The sequence below is a fragment of the Rhinatrema bivittatum genome, chromosome 3, assembly GCF_901001135.1.
Source record: "Rhinatrema bivittatum chromosome 3, aRhiBiv1.1, whole genome shotgun sequence".
Classification (NCBI taxonomy): domain Eukaryota; kingdom Metazoa; phylum Chordata; class Amphibia; order Gymnophiona; family Rhinatrematidae; genus Rhinatrema; species Rhinatrema bivittatum.
The window spans coordinates 426,683,812-426,698,596 of record NC_042617.1 but is presented as its reverse complement, the minus strand read 5'-3'; the positions used below and the strand labels follow the sequence as shown (position 1 = coordinate 426,698,596).

General features: G+C 40.2%; 1 protein-coding gene and 1 long non-coding RNA gene across 2 annotated transcripts in view; one reads left to right on the top strand and one right to left on the bottom strand.

Annotated features, from left to right (window-relative positions):
• LOC115087966 overlaps positions 1–6,577 on the bottom strand; it is a 58,794-nt gene extending 52,217 nt beyond the window's left edge. Inside the window, exon 1 of the long non-coding RNA XR_003855674.1 lies at positions 6,492–6,577. This is a non-coding gene — a long non-coding RNA (uncharacterized LOC115087966). The remainder of the gene's footprint in view (positions 1–6,491) is intronic.
• The window catches only part of DLGAP2 (DLG associated protein 2), a 511,962-nt gene that overhangs the window by 332,007 nt on the left and 165,170 nt on the right, over positions 1–14,785 (top strand). The window lies entirely within an intron of this gene.

Here is a 14,785-nt window from a genome sequence, read left to right as displayed (position 1 = left end):
TGGGTAGTAAGTCCTAACATGAAACCTAACATTGTGGATTACAGAATAGGTTATTTTTCCCTATATGCATCACCTTGCACTTGTCCACATTAAATTTCATCTGCCATTTGGATGCCCAATCTTCCAATCTCACAAGGTCCTCCTTCAATTTATCACTATCCACTTGTGATTTAAATACTCTGAATAATTTTCTTTCAACTGCAAATTTGATCAGCTCACTCATCGTTCTCCTTTTCAGATCATTTATAAATATATTAAAAATTACTGGTCCAAGTACAAATCCCTGAGGCATTCCACTGTTGTCTCCACTAATAAAACTGATCATTTAATTCTATTCTCTGTCTTTTTAAACAGTTTGCAATCCACAAAAGTGCATTGCCTTCTATCCCATGATTTTTTAATTTTCTTAGAAGTCTCTCATGGTTGGACTTTGTCAAACACTTTCTGAAAATCCAAATACATGACATCTAATGGCTCACCTTTATCCACATGCTTATTAACACCTTCAAAAAAAATGTAGCAGACTTGTGAGGCAATACTTTCTTTGGGTAAATCTATGCTGACTGTGTCCCATTAAACCATGTCTATCTATATATTCTGTGATTTTGTTTTTTAGAATACTTTTCAAGATTTTTCTCAGCACTGAAGTCAGACTCACCAGTCTATAGTTTCCCAGATCAGTCCTGAAGCCTTTTTTTATATATTAGGGTTACACTGGACTCCTTCCAGTCTTTAGGTACAATAGATGATTTTAATGACAGGTTACAGATTACTAGTAATAGATCTGCAGTTTCATTTTTTAGATCTTTCAGAATCATGGGGTATATACCATCTGGTCCGAGTGATTTGCTACTTTCCAGTTTGTCAATCTGATCTATTACAACTTCCAGGTTCACCGTTATTTGGTTCAGTTCATCTGACTCAGCCCCTTGAAAATCATCTCCGGAAGGAGTTTCTCCACAACATCTTCATTTGTAAATACCAAAGCAAAGAATTCATTTAGTCTTTCTGTGATGGCCTTATCTTTCCTGAGTGCCCTTTTAACCCCTTGATCACCTAATGGTCCAACCAACTCTCTCTTAGGCATCCTGCATTGGATATTTTTGAAAAGGATTTTATTATGAATTTTTGCCTCTATGGCCAACTATGACTCAAATTTTTTTTTATTCTGTCTTATCAGGGTTTTACAGTTAACTTGACAATGCTTATGCATTTTCCTAAGATGGATCCTTCTTCCAATTTTTGAAGAAAGTTTTTTTGGCTAAAATAGTCTCTTTTACTTCAGCTTTTAACCAATCTGGCAGGAGGTTGGCCTTCATTCCACCTTTCTTAATGGACTCCACTTCTAAGATGGTACTTTTAAACAATGTCAATGCCTGTTGTACACTGTAAATCTTTACATCTTCACCTGTCAGTTTTTTTCTATCATCCTCATTTATCAAAGTCTTCCTTTTGAAAGTTTAGTGCTAGAGCTGTAGATTTACATATTGTCCCCTTTCCAGTCATTAATTCAAATTGGATCATGTTACAATCACTATTGCCAATTGACCCCACCACCATTACATCTCTAACCAAATCCTGCATTCTACTAAGAATTAGATCTAAAATAGCTCCCTCTGTCGTGGGTACCTGAACCAATTTCTTCATGAAACAGTCATTTATGCCATCCTGGAACTTTACCTCTCTAGCATATCCTGGTGTTACATTTACCCAGTCAATATTGGGGGTAATTGAAATCTGTAAACAAAAAGGGAAACTGTATCATTAAATTCAAATTGTTGCCTAAAGTGACGGTGTCAGCAAGCCTGACGTTGTAATTCAAACCCGAATCCAACCGGACCTCTAATCATTCACCATCACTTAAGAAGTCTGGTTTTGAATTACAACGTCAGGCTTGCTGACACCGTCACTTTAGGCAACAATTTGAATTTAATGATACAGTTTCCCTTTTTGTTTACAGTTTACCTATTCGGGTTACTGTGTAGACTCTCCTTGTTATAATTTTGTGGGTAATTGAAGTCTCCCATTCTTACTGCATTGCCAAAATGGTTAGCTTCCCTTACTTCTTTTAGCATTCCATCGTCCGTCTTATCATTTTGGCCAGTGGATGGTAGTATACTCCTAATATTACACTCTTCCCCAACACAAGTGGGATTTCTACCCATAAAGATTCTACTGTGCATTTAGTCTCTTGCAGGATCTTTATCTTGCTGGACTCTAAACCATCCCGAACATAAAGTGCTACCTCGCTCCCAAGTTGATCCACCCTATCATTGCTGTATAATTTGTACCCTGGTATAGCACTGTTTCATGGGTTATTCTCTTTCCACCAGCTCTCTAAAATGCCAATTATGTATTCTTCTTCATTCAGTGCTATACACTCTAACTCACTCATCTTACTTCTTAGACTTCTGGCATACAGACATTTCAAAGTATGCATTTTGAAGATATTAACAACCAGCTTATCAGCTGACAAGGATAAAGGTGATTCTTCACATATAGGCACATGGACTACTTTTGGTTATACAGTAGTATATTTACTAGAAATCTATATTAGATAATACTGCAGTCATGTGATCCTATCAAAATGTCAGCTATCCACGCACTGTTCAAACTGCATTTTGTTTTTTAGCTTCATTATGTAAGCTTGTGTTATTTTCAGCAGAATATGATGTACCTTACTGAGTGCTAAATTTGCATGTTTTTCTACTATTGTGTAGCTTAACTGTTTTTCAGTTGTTGTTGCCAAATGATGCCATGTACCTACAGAAAATAAGTTATGCTATATGAATCATTATTAGTTCAATTTTATTTCAGAAAGTTTCTGGCTAGTTCATGGATAAGATTAATGTTTTCAAATTTGAAAAAAAAAAGCTTCAATTTCAAGAATATCATGAGGGTAACACCTACATTTTCATGTAGTTAATTTTGTTGAAAAATATTTATATCCTGAAGGAATAGTACAATATGATATGATAGTATATTTTAATATTCCTTCAGACCAGATGTCAACTCATGTCCTTGATATAAGTAGAAGTTGTATAAAGTGGATGTTCTCCAGATTTGGGACTACTTGCCGAACCATAGACAGGCCAGCTATTTTAATACCTGTACACTGTCCTTCTGATAGGATGACTTTTTTTTTCTTCTATAATTCAGCAAGTAGTTCATCCAGATGAGAACACTTTAAAGAATACCATATTGTTGGAAACACTTAGTTTCTAGTGCCAATACAGTACTTGAAATATTTTCTGTTTAGAAAAAAAATGCAGCTGCGTGTATAACTAAAGTCTATGGTACTAGACTCTTCCAGCTGGCATAATATCCCACTACTGCCAGTTTTTGCCTACCATTCATGTTAATACTGCATATTAATGCCAGTGTCCTAATGTGTCAGAGTGCAGCAATAAAGAACGAGGGATGCATGCCACTACACTGTGCAAGAACTGTATTGCTGATATTATAGTATCAGAGTGTATCTGAAAGAAACGGAAAGACATTTGGTTGTACAATGCAAAGGTATATCTAACGTTAAAGCTCTTCATATCCTGTCATCAGGCACCCATTTATTTACTGAATATTCATTTACAAATGTGTCTGGCAAACCAAAGTAATCCGCATGTGTGTGGGTGCTGTTTATATATTATCAGTTTCCTATCGTACTTGTCAATATTGCGTAACATTCAACTTTCACAATTTCTCACTGTACCTCAGAAGTTTGCAAGTTGCCTAAAGCATAATGGATCCCAGCTTGTAAAAATGTAGTCAAAATTATAAAATGGGAGGAAAGCTTCTGACAGTATGGTATAGTGATGGGAAAGTAACATCAGTCAGTAACTTTTGTATACTGAGCACCAAAACAAGATAAAGAGGCATAGGTTCTAATGGGCATTAGCATTTATACCTGCATTAAATGCCAGTTAATGCAGGTGCTAGCTAGCACCGATATACAACCGGCATTAACATGTACTATCTGCCTGTGCATTAGCATTACTGATGGTAATGCTAACATACATAAAAATAACCCCCCCCCAAAAAAAGGTTTTACGTTTTCCAATTACTGGATTTGCTATCCAGCTTTAAATACTTATGCTTCATTTGATCCACAAAAGACTGCAAACATAAATATACCTGAGTAGGTGTAATTAGCCTAGTGGTCTTATTTCAGCACTTCATACTCACGGAGCAATCCACTCTCTCACTGACTTAAAGTGCATAAAGTTTGCTCCGTGGGTATGAAGTGCTGAATTCAATGAGTATAAATTACATGAAGTAGCCATAGAGCAAAATGCTAGCAATCATCGGTGATCAGGAGTTTCAATCTTGAAGATAAGTTTTAATTCATTTGAAAATTTAAAATGTTAAAAAAAAAACATCAGAAAACAAAGAAATAGAAAAAAGAACAATTTTGGATGAAATAAATCTCTGAGAAGGTTTTGGAGGTTTTTTGACCTATGGATTATCTTGCCGTATAGCATGTTGATGCATTCATGAGAACAATGCAGGCCAGGCTCTGAAGTCTTTTCCTCCATTGAAGTTAAATATATTCATCCATGCATATATATTTTATATTTAAATTGTGGGATGGAAGCAACCTTTCTTTTGGTATATCTTTAGGTATAGTACAGGGATAGGCAATTTTGTTCCAGGAGTGTCAAGAACAGGTCTGAATTTCAGGATATCTACAATGAATATGCATGAGGCACATTTGCATGCATTGTCTCCATAGTGTTCATATATATTTCATGTATATTCATTGTAGATATCCTGAAAACCAAAACTATTTGAGGCACTCCTTGGTAGAGTACATTCCAGCACACCATACTCTACTCTCAAAACACTTTTGGATGCACTCTTGTCCACAAATCATTTGGTCCTACCTTTGCCTCCCAAATATTTTCAGGAACTTAGCTATCCATACTTTTGTAATATTATTGCCCCAAATGCTATTGATCACACTTTCTTCCATGTTTTCAGAGAATATAATCAATCTCAAGCTAGTGATGTGCCTACCAATTTTTTAGCAAATGGCTTGGTTTAAAAAATAATTTAACTAGGAAAGCCAGAGATCCCCCTTCAGTGCATCACTTCTCCAATTTCTACCTTTGTAATTCTCTGGACTGAAGGACTTTTCCACTTGGATTCACTTAGGAATAACATTCAGAGTAATCTTTTTTCCCCTCCCTCCCTCTCTCTCTCTCTCTCTCTCTGATTCAATAAACTTTATTGGCAATGACAACATGTATATCTGTTACTAAAGGGGTACATATAGCAATTTTCAGACTGACTGCACATTTGTAAATTCCACAGATACTTTCTACTCATGGACTTTGCATTAATTTTCAAAGTGAGGTGTCACTTTGGAACTTTCCTAAGAAAAATTACCCATGCACATTTATACCTACTATTTTGTGCAGGCCGGTTTTCTCACTAAAAATAAGTGCATACTTTTGAAAATTCAAAACTATATGCATAGCTTCAAACCCTGCACCCAAGGAAGCTTCCCTCCGCTGCCAGAAAAGTATACACTTAGTGGAACTATAAGCGTAATTGTACCCATATAAAGGGTGGGCAATAAAAAAAATTATGGATAAAGCACTGTTTTATCCACATAAATGACTTTGAAATTTACAAGGTCCATATTCAAAAGCCATTTAGACAGATATGTAATAGTTATCCAACTATATTCAGTTATCTGACTATATTCATTCCTAATCCAGCTAAATTCTAGCAAGGTAACTTAATTTAGCCAGATACAATAAGGGCATTCCAGGGTGGACAGAAAACGTTCCGGGGAAGAGCAGAGTTAGCTGCTTAAATTAACCAATATTCAGAGTTAGCCAGTTAACTTTTGAGGCTAACTCTGGTCAAGCCTTACGGCTGGTTATTCATAACCGGCTAACTTTAAGATAACTGGATATATTCAGCAGCATGACCGCACTGCTCAATATACCCTGCTGGTTAGCCTGTTATATATAATTGGTTAACTTGCACAGCCACATAGTAGCTGAATATGGACCTCTACATTTATAGTGGTTAAGAAAATTAAAGAATCAAAAAATATATAATAGTTCTTACTACTATTAATAATAATGATATAAAATTATAAAGTGCAGAACTGACAAAGATAAATCCAGTTCCAAGATCCTGGTGATGGCTAGTATTTCCTTTGTTCTTAGTATAAGATATTTTGTTGCTCTAGCTGTTGCTTCCATTTCCCCATTTTCTCAAGGTTTACACTGAATTTTTGCCTGCTTTAAGTCCCTTCCACATCTCCCAGGAGGAGCTGTTAACTATGGCTTTCACATTTTCAAATAGATTTTTATTCTTCATGTATTCTGCTTTTTCTCTGTCTCATGGTGTGGTAACTTGGGCGATAGAGGCTTGGAAACAGCCAAAAGAATAAGGAGGCAGACTCTGGCTGTTTCCCTTTTGTGCAATTTATTTACAGTGAAACATGAAGTGCAAAACAAACAAATGACACAGCTTACCTTAAAGTTCAGGTAATAGAGACTTCATACATAGTAGGTTCAGGCACACAGTGGCTTCCTGTCTGCTCCCAAGAGCCTATGTAGCTCTTCCAGACTCTGAGTTCTTAAACTCTGGTGAGATGCTCCTTCCTTCACCCAGGATTCCCTGCGGGTCTGGTTTTTAAGGAGGACCTGGTGAAACAACTGTGCCCGGACCTTTAAGGTAGTATGAGAGAGTTTTCTATATACTCCCTCACATAGGATTGCTTTGTAATGTCATCCCTCCTTTTGCAGAAGTAGTTGCTGCTTAAAATCTTTCCTGAGGAGCTATTTATGTTTCAGATTAGAAGAGGGATCCTCAAACTGTTAGCCAATGTGACCCTATTTTAGCATTGAAAATTCACATGTACTCAGATGACCAAAACAAAATAGCAGAGATGCGGTCCCCATCTAACATCACACCTTCTCACCCTCCCTCCACTCCAGCTGATCCCCCATCTCAGTCTCCACCCTTTCCAATTGATCTTCTCTCTTAACCTCCACACCCTCTAGCAGTCATTCTTTTTTAACTTGTGCTGCTCCAGCTGATCCCCTCATATCAGCCAGCTCCTATCACCTCCCCAGCCAACCCCCCCCCCCCATCCCTCCCAGCCCTTTTTGCATTCCTCTGGCAGATCATCTGTTATCCCCGCGTCCTTCTAATAACCCCTAATGGATTTTCTGTCATCCCCTCCCTCTTACCACATTCCCCCATCCCTTCTCACTCTCATCCCCTATCTCTCTTCACCTCCCAAACTCATCTCTTTCCCTTCAGCCCTTCTCTTCCATAGCTGATGCACTCACCCGCAGGAATTCTCATACATCCCTCAGTCAATCTTCTGTCATTCTCTTCATCTCTACCCTCCACAGCCAGTACCTCTCCATTTCATCCAACCCTCAATCCCATCCTGAATATGATCTCTTCCTTCATATGACCCCTCCTCTAAACATACTCCTGGCCAGGGTCAGCGGCAACATTTTCCTTTAAGTCCTGGGCCAAAGAAGGATGACAACTGACGGGAAGAGAGGGCAGGCTGATGACAAGGGCAACATTTTTCTCTTGGGTAGGTTCAGTGGTGGGGGAGGATAGAGGAGCAGTGACAATCTCCGCCGGCCCATACACACTCACCCTTCCCTTACCCCTCATAGCTGCTCCCAGGATCGATGGTGAACTGCAAGCAACAGCAGCGTTAGTAATGAAAGTCAGCACAAGGCCTGGGAGCTAGTGTAAGCTCATATGCCTTGCTGTGTCCTGATCTTTTCTCACATAGGTCTTCCTGTTACCCCCTGTCCCGGGGAAGCGTGTGCTGGCAGCCGGCCAGCGCGTGGAGGTTACTTCTGCTCCACAGGAGCAGTAAGTGCGAAAATAAAAATTTTGGGGATAGTTAGGGTAGGTTTAGGGGGGACCGGCCGACCATGTCACCGCCCGTAGCTTATTAACATTCCCCCCCCCCCCCCCCGCGTGCACGAGTCGCAGTCTCCCTACACATGGGTACGTGGATTTTTTTATTATTATTATTCTATTTTTTCATAATTTCAATTATTACATATTCAATTTACATTGAACATCAAAACAGAAAATAAGTTCTTTAAAATTACACCATTCATATGGAGTTACTATCTAATAACTATTATTTCTTATTTCCTTGTTACAAAATGATATGGGGGGGTCCAATACTAGAGCAATTTCAAATTACAATTCAGTTTTATACCATTACATTATGAGAGTTATTAGAGTTATATTTATTCTATTCCAGCTGTATAGGAAGTGAAGTTCTAATCTCCTCCCCTTGGTTCCGACGGGCTTCCAAGAACTTCTCTAACTGCTCCGGTTCATAATACACATATCTCGCACCATCCGTACGCATTATACATTTACACGGAAATCTTATCACTAATTGTATACCAAAAGTTCTTGCTTGATTTGCCAAGGTTAAAAACTTTTTTTGTCTTGATTGAGTTTCTTTAGAAATGTCCGGGTAGATCCATAGCTTTTGTCCCAGATATAGAGAGGTTCTGTTTAACAGGGGTACGTGGATTTTAAACTCCGACGCGCATGTGCGCGCAGTCATTGAATGTCATAACGTGCGCGCGCCGGCGTGCGCATGTTATAAAATCAGCGTGTCCGTGTGCATGCGCGTCGGAGTTTAAAATCCAGGAAAGCACATGGACGTGCATTCGTGGGTCTTAAAATTGACCCCTGTAAGGGGAGGTTGTGAATATTTTGGGGTGGGGCACAGGGAGCTGGTATTTTCATTGCTCTATTGATTTATTTGATCATTTAATAAGAGTGAGGTTTCACTATTAGTGCAATTTTATATTTGATATCTAGGGCAGATATGGCATAATCAATGGCCCTGCATTGAGTTGAAAATAAGTCTATCTAGGGTGTCCGCCTTCTCCCATTGAGGATAATAGAGTTCTTGACTTTTACATAAATTTGTCTCTTCCTAATTAAATTATACCTGTTCCTTTATGTTTCTAAAATATGTAAAGTATGCTTGTTCCTCTGATTGGAAATGAAATCTGGTTCCTTTTCTGTATGTGTATTTATACGCCCTTTTAGGATGAATTTCCCCTTTGGAAGGTAGCAACTACCAGGAGATTTTTTTTTTTCCCCCTATTTTATACTCCTCTCATCTTACTTTAGTCAAGTCATTGCGGGTGACAGTTTTTGATCAGGGGCTACACACCACAGCTCTTTCCAGACTCTTGCAATCATGGATCCTAAATTTGGCCACCAGATGTTACCATTGCATGACAACTACAGCCCCTCTCCCTGCCCCGCCGCAGCCGCAGCATCCCAGGCAACCTGGGAAGCAGAAGACCTAAGCTGGGAATTGGCAGCAAAGCCCTTTTGCATTGCCCTGTGCAGCACAATAGCTAATACTATAATTATTATTACAGTATGGGATTTACTTCAGAAAGGCTTTGGCAAAGTGCCAAGCCTTTAAATGCTTCCTCGAGTTTCAGCCAGTCTGACTGGGCAGTTTGCAATGTATGGATCCTTTTCTTAGTTCTTCAGGAGTTGTCTGAGGGGTCATATGCCCCTCCAGTTTGTGCTGTCTGGGCTAGCTGTTGCTTGACTCTTCAAGGTGATGGTGCTGTGACAGCCATTTCAGTCTTCTGGACAGAAATATAGTTTGTGCCTGAGCTGAATAAGCAAAGTCTTCTCGGCTTTCTTTCCACTTTGGGACCTCCACTAACTCCCATCAGAGACCTGGATACCTTGTAAAGCACAAGGAAATGTCTTTTCCTCCATTCTCTCTCAGGATTTAGTGGCGAATTTCCTTATTCCTCTTCTTCTCCCTGCCTACTTTGCTATAGACAAGGACAATTGAAAGAACTGACAAAGAGTTGGTATTGTACCACAACAGAAACATTACAGCAGACCCCAGTGGGAAATTAGTTATTACTGGGTTATTGCTTACTGATCAACAGCTGTTCATCTGTATAAACCTGATGCAGTCAGTACATTACCGGTTTAATCATGCTGAGGAGGTGTCATTTTTAATCATTAAGGACCCTTTAACTTGGCATCTCCTTACACCAAATGTGAAACTCAGACTATCCTCAGGTAGGTCCAAAAAGCTGGAGAAGAAATACTTTGGAGAATAAATAGAGGAAAAAACAACCCTATAAGTTAATAAACAGTACTATGTACACATCCCATAGTAGAGTTTTTTTCTTGATCCAAAAAAAATGTTTGGCCAGCAGAAAATGCTGCTTTAATTATGTTTATATCGAGCATTCATCAGAACTATTCTTTTGTGCAAACAGAAACTAATGATTACAATAAGACAAAAAGGGCATTTGGCAGTTGTCCTAGAACCTTGCCAGAGCACTCTTTGTCAATGGCGATTACTGAGCATTGTAAAAACAAATGAAAGGAATGCTTACCATTTGGATTTTACAATACTATACCAACTTAAAGAAAGCACTGTGAGGACAATTTTCAGATGAGTTCATCTAGCCACCATAACTTGTTTTAATGCAGCTAGATTAGGCCATTTGGAAATTGGTCCCTTAATGCAAGTAAAAGTGTGCAGACTGTTTGATAGTGTGCATACTCTTACCCACACCAGAAAGGGGCAAGCCCGAGGCCGAGGTTAGAACAGTAACTGAAAATTACATGCGAGGAGTTAATTCAGAAATCCCTGTATCTTCTTTATAGTGTATAATCCTATACACTATAAATCCTATAAAAACAATGTTCTCTCAACCTAGCTTGATGGACTCTCTACCTGGGTAACATCAAGCTAGGTTGAGAGAACATTGCACAAATCTCATCTTTGGGTGAGTTTCCTCACTCTGAAGGTCATCAAATCTTCACGAGAGAGCACTGTTCTGTTCATACGTCTCACTTTGAATGTCAAAGTGGCCCCTAACCCCTACACTAATGCCTAAACCTCATCTTGAGTGACTAGGTGGGCCTCCCAAGGAGATATAAATACCTATCTAGTGTGAGGGCATTATAGCTAGTCTCTCTCTCTCTCTCTCTCTCTCTCTCTCTCTCTCTCTCTCTCAGTGGTTGTATGTAGGAAATACATCAATTCTGGCACTTATCTCAAAGTGCAAAACAGTAATCACAATTTCTGCTAAGATAGTGCTTCACATAGGTATTAGTAAAAATTATGATAAACTGCCTATCACCATAAAACACCCTTTTCCTATCACATGTGATATTTAGTGCATTTTGATAAATCCAGGCTTTAGTTACTTTCTCTAAGGATCCCTGCAGCTGAGATGATAAACCTCTCAACTGAGTAGAAAACAACTTTGATAATCTAGCAATTGCATCCCAAAGATTATCTAAGCTAACTATTTGAGATTTTATAATAGTCACAACAGTGGAAACACCAGCTGAAGTATCCAACTTTTTAGATCCATCCAAGGACTCACCCAGGGATGGTATTTGTGGGGCAGATTCATTTAAAGTTCATCCAAATGCAGAAAATCTTCTGTCTGTCATCATCTCAAAGCCACCAGAAGATATTCCAGCATGATCCAACACAAGATTCAAGGACTCTTCAACCAACGCTCCTGCAGCCGGCATGCTACTCAGGGCCAGAAGAGATCCCCCTCCCTTCAGCAGCTTCATGTCTTCCATTAGTGCTTCTGTTCCCATCTCAGCATGCCCTATCGCTGGGTCCAATGGTGGCATCCTCAGCTCGGGACTCAGAGATGTGTCCAGTGCCCAAAGAGCCAGCCTCCCTCCTTCCCTCACCAGCGACTTCAATGGGCAGTTACCAAGCAATTCAGTGTTTTGCTTTCATAGTATAAAATGCTCAGTGGAATCAGTCAATAGGGGAGGGAGCTAAGAAGGAAACACATAAACATTCCCTTTTCATTTGACCATGGTGAAAATTTAGAAGAAATTCAAAGTGAGAAGGCACATCTTCACTCAGTGTCTGCCATCTTCTCCGCCCCCTCCGAATCTCCCGTATACCTGCTTACATTTTCCCTGTATCAAGAAATGTGCATATGTTCCCACCAGCCCCAAATTTTCATGGGGGAGCTCCATGGGGAGCTTAGAGATACTATGGACTGCAGACCTGCAAGCTGCCTGTAGGATTTGAAAATGGCTCCCTGTATAAAGCTACAGAAATATTCTAGGAAAGTCAAAGGAATATTCAATATGACAAATCTGCAAAAAGAGCAGTGGCCTTTCTCTTAGGATATTCTACACGATTAACTACATTCAAGAAATCATTAAAGGACTGTTGGCTAGAATGCACTGACACACTCCAGTCACATCTTAAACAGTGAAAACTGAAAGTCCAATGTGTATCAGTATTACCAAAACCCAAAGATGGATTAAACCTAATTTTCTGCACTCTTGCCTGTTTCTTTTTCATGTACTGACAAATGAGGTTTAAACTTGGAAGTGATCTCAAGGTGTTTCCAAACTTTGCCCTTCATCGGAATTTGCCTTTGAGTACTGCTTTCATTTTCACATAGGATTTTCTTCACCCATGTTATTTTGGGACACTATTTGAATTTTGCAAAATATCTATTGTACAAAGAAATGCTTGTGCTAAAAAAAAAAATAGCTGTATGGCTTGAAAAAAGAAAACTGTACCACACAGAAATTGTGGTTTTGAAATTGTTTTAGGGAAATTGGTGTAGTAAAATAAATATTTCCATTACTCCAGTAATGCCCTCAATTTATACCCATGGAAATCTTGCCAGGGCTGACTCAACCACTTTCACGTGTGCCTTCTGCATTGCTCCTTGACCCCTTCCATCCTCCATCCCACAGCTCCATTTATTTCTATGGACAATGTCTAAATACTTTCCTTGAATTTTTGTACTGTACATTGTTTCTGGAAGAAAAAGATATAAAACATTGTATTTTTTTTTAATACGTTTCAGTAGGGATTTGGTTGTGGGTGGACTTTTTTTTTTTAAATAAGATTGAAAAAAAAACTGTGTGGGGGGGGGGCAGGTTTGGGATTTAGTTATGTGGTCCTACTTCTTTAACTTCAGTTCTGCTATGGGATGTGTACTTAGGCCTATTTATTAGGGATGTGCAGAGCAAAATTTTATGTTCATATTTTTTATGTCCGAAAGGGGGTCCCACTTGCGGCCAATATGGACATAAAAAAAATCCAATGAGTTGGGTATATGTACATATGTGCAAAAAAAAAATTTAAACCCCCTCACCCTCCTTAATCCCCCCCCCCCAGACTTACCACAACTCCCTGGTGATCGAGCGAGGAGTGAGGACGTCATTTCTGCAATCCTTGGCGAGAAGCATGTGACGTCGGTGGCACGTCGAGTGACGCGGCGTCACGTGATTCCCGGCGAGTTCGCGCCGGACGGCTCGTTCGGCCCAAAAAGAACTTTTGGCCAGCTTGGGGGGGCCTCCTGACCCCCCCAAGCTGGCCAAAAGTTCTTTTTGGGCCGAACGAGCCGTCCGGCGCGAACGAGCCGGGAATCACGTGACGTCGCGTCTGAGTGACGCGGCGCCACGTGATTCCCGGCTCGTTTGCGCCGGACGGCTCGTTCGGCCCAAAAAGAACTTTTGGCCAGCTTGGGGGGGCCTCCTGACCCCCCCCAAGCTGGCCAAAAGGTCTTTTTGGGCCGAACGAGCCGTCCGGCGCGAACGAGCCGGGAATCACGTGACGCCGGCGTCACTCGACGTGACGCCGACGTCACATGCTTCTCGCCAAGGATTGCAGAAATGGCGTCCTCACTCCTCGCTCGATCACCAGGGAGTTGTGGTAAGTCTGGGGGGGGGATTAAGGAGGGTGAGGGGGTTTAAATTTTTATTTTGGCTCAACAATCGCGATTTCCCACATATCGAACATATCTATGTTCGATATGTGGGAAATCCGATCGTTTATGTCGAATCAATTTTTTAAGTAAAAAAAAAATATGAGTTGCGTTTTACTAATGCGGTCAATCCGAATGCACACCCCTACTATTTATCAATCTACAAGTAGAGTGAACCTGTGTTCTTTCTTTATGTTGAGCTAGCAGGTTTGCTCCTGCTCCTTTGTACTTCCAGTTAAGTAGGAACTAGGGCTGGGATCTGATGCCACGAGCCTGCATTTGAACTACCCGGGAATTGTTTTTCCCTATTTTATATTCTTTCCCAATTTACATTTAGTTCAGTCATTTTAGTGAAGCTCCTGTACCAGGGGCCATACACCCATGATCCCTCTGAAACCCTGTAATCCTGGGCCCTGAATCCAGATGCTAGGTGTCACCCATAAGCAGTGACCAAGACTCTCTCCCCCATCACCCGTAGGCTATAAACACTGACTCCCCAGGATAATCAGCCCCAGCCAACACAGGAAGCACAAGACTCGATCGAGGAATGAAACCAGAGAACTTCCACATGGCAGTGCACCTGTGCTATTTTAAGTAAATGATTATTCCAGCTCACAAAACAAAACCTGCATTGTAACCAGGCTTCTCAAATCAAGTTTGAAGGCAACATTTGAGATTTAAAAGGATATCCGACTCACATACCCTGCCTGCATTTTTATTCTAACTTCTCTTTGCCGCCAATCCCAGGCCATTCCCATTTCCTGCTCCCACTCCACTGACCTCCCCAACACCCCTCTGACCACTATTACCATCACCCCTCCTCATCTCCCTCCCCCAGGCCACTGCTGTCAACCACAATGATATTTGAGTGGCAAACACTTTTTAAAAATTCATTACTTTTGGGAATAAGGGTCAGTACTTTTATGAGAATCTATAGATCATGACCTTTAAATTGATATATCATTGTAGACGGTAGGACTTATGGTTTCTGAGAAAGC